This window comes from Bombus affinis, unplaced genomic scaffold (assembly GCF_024516045.1).
Source record: "Bombus affinis isolate iyBomAffi1 unplaced genomic scaffold, iyBomAffi1.2 ctg00000869.1, whole genome shotgun sequence".
In the NCBI taxonomy this organism is placed as follows: Eukaryota; Metazoa; Arthropoda; class Insecta; order Hymenoptera; family Apidae; genus Bombus; species Bombus affinis.
In genome coordinates this window covers 1-2,500 of record NW_026109409.1, presented here as the reverse complement: position 1 = coordinate 2,500, position 2,500 = coordinate 1, and the positions used below count along the sequence as shown (strand labels likewise).

General features: G+C 50.0%; 1 non-coding gene across 1 annotated transcript; it reads left to right on the top strand.

Moving 5' to 3' along the window:
• The first annotated feature begins 344 nt into the window (after nucleotides 1-344).
• On the top strand, nucleotides 345-499 carry LOC126928352 (5.8S ribosomal RNA). The gene has a single exon (XR_007716571.1). It is a non-coding gene; the product is annotated as a 5.8S ribosomal RNA (ribosomal RNA).
• Nucleotides 500-2,500: the final 2,001 nt, after the last annotated feature.

Genomic DNA, 2,500 nt, shown 5'->3' with positions numbered 1-2,500 from the left:
CATATATATATATATGGGCTAGCCACCGTGCGTATTTCTTCGCGAGATCGTGTGCTGCACAGAGGATTCAGAATCGGGTGTTATATCCCCGTCGTTTCCTGACGAACGGAGCTTCGATCTCGATGGTTGTTATATATCATAATGTACTTTTCGCCCGGCCGGCGGACGCGCGTATCTTCGCGCGTTCGTCGGATTTCATTTTCGAACGTTTTCGTGTCGTCGATCTTCCGGCGACTTCTGCGCGTCCGATTCCCGTTGGTCGGTCGTGTCGGATCTCGGCTTCGCTCGAACCGAGTATTAAGAGTACATGGAGTACAAGAGTTTTAAAAAATATATGAAAAGATTACCCTGAACGGTGGATCACTTGGCTCGTGGGTCGATGAAGAACGCAGCTAATTGCGCGTCAACGTGTGAACTGCAGGACACATGAACATCGACATTTCGAACGCACATTGCGGTCCACGGATACAATTCCTGGACCACGCCTGGCTGAGGGTTTGCTCACGTAAACCTAAGACTGCTTGCGTTGCGTGTCGTTCCTCTCTATCTGTCTCTCTCTGTCCCTTGGTGCCTTCGACAACCCGCCGTCCGTTCTTACGATACGTAGAACGTTTCAGAGTCGGAGGAAGCGCACGAAGAAGGATACGAACAAGAGCGGACGCGAGAGAACGTACGCGACGTACGAGCGATTGTTGGACGCTCGTCGGCGTTCGTCGCGGTCGTGTCGAGACCGTGCAATTCGTACGCATGCTCGATATATAAACTATCGTGTTCACGGGAGACACTACGAAACTCTACCTCTGTCTCTCTCTGTCCCTTGGTGCCTTCGACAACCCGCCGTCGTTCTTACGATACGTAGAACGTTTCAGAGTCGGAGGAAGCGCACGAAGAAGGATACGAATAAGAGCGGAGAGAACCGTCACGGACCTGCGTGAGTGCTAGCGGCGTCGTGAGTCGTCCTTTCGTACGACCGCCCGCTTATGCACCGCTTCGTGTCGGTTATCGAATATATTATATATATATATATATATATATATATATACGTAGTGTTGTCCTCGTGACCGATTTTTTTTTCATATCAGCAGATTTGCATACGTTTGCAGGTTTTCGATGAGCACGATGTCCGCGCCCCCCGACGTCGTCTTAAATGAATATTATTTTGGCGAGACTGAGAGAAAGCAAATATGGGAACTCGGTCGAGAGAGGAGAGAAGGAGAACAGCCTCAGATAAAAGTAAACTTGGTAACGGTGCGGAATTTTGCCGTACAACCGTCTTTTCTTAAGACGTTTTACTCGAATAGCCCCAGGGATCTAATGCCCACTCCGTCTCTTCGTGCGTAGAGATATACTCTGCGCGAGCGACTGACAACGACGAGGACCGTCGCATCGATGGGTCGTCGTTGCGTTTAACATACTCTGTGCTTGTAATTTATCCCCGAAAGAGAGCCGTAGATCCGGGAACGCACACGTGATTTCTTCGAGCGCTGATGACTTAGGGAGATGATCCCCAGGCGTTGCGCGGAGATCGGAGAGTACGCGTTACTTGTATCGGGTTTTCCCCGTCGTTCGCGTATCTCTCTGCCCGCCGGCCCTGGCCCAAAGCCACGTTCGTCGGAAATCGTAGAAATCGTGTGCGAACTAGCGCGTGTCTATGATCGGCTACGGGTGTTTTACCAAGCTCGAGGTGTTGCGCAACGTTTCCGTACCTGACGAAGATGCGCACGAGAGTCCGTTACAAAGTCGTTGGATGGTCGTCGTCGTCATGCCAGAGAGAATCTCTGGACACGTACAGGAGAAGAGATCGTAGACGAGGAAGAAGACGATCCCCTTTGGCGAGGCTGGAGTGAAACTTTGATTTAATTAAAGACGAGGTATACACGCGCGTACGACGTGATAGTCGTGCGCGCGTGTGATTTTTTTTTAAGGCAATTCGGCGCTACAAGTACTCGAAAAACAGAGAGTGTTGGTCATCCCATGCCTTTTCGGCGTCTATCGCTGGACCGCGCATCCTAACGTCGACGGTCGTCCAGTCCCCGAACACACCACAGTGTACGTCTCGCTCGCTTTTCCACTTGCGTGCGTTCCCGTGCGGTTTCGTCGTCGTCGGTACAGAGCAAAGAAACTTTGCCGTTTCGATCTCTGTGCCGGCAGAAAACAAGGAACCGCTGGAATTTGTCGAGAGTAGAGAAACGGCTGTAAGAGACTGAGGACGGGCGTTAAAAATCACCGACGATCGTTTTAGGATGTCTGGCGTGAGTCTTAGCTCGAACATGATACGACGTACGAAGAAAAGGGCACTTTGGCGCGATGCTTAAAACGCTTCTCTGGAAGGAAAGAGTGTTCTCGTTCTATTCGAATTTTTATTTTTTTTTCTCTTTGAGGCGATTTTCGCATATAGAGATAAAAAAAATACCACCTTCTCTCGTACTGGAGTTTCATAGCTTTGTTCGAAGTGTTCGCGCATACACGGCACGAACGTGTTTTTTTTTTCTTTGAATAA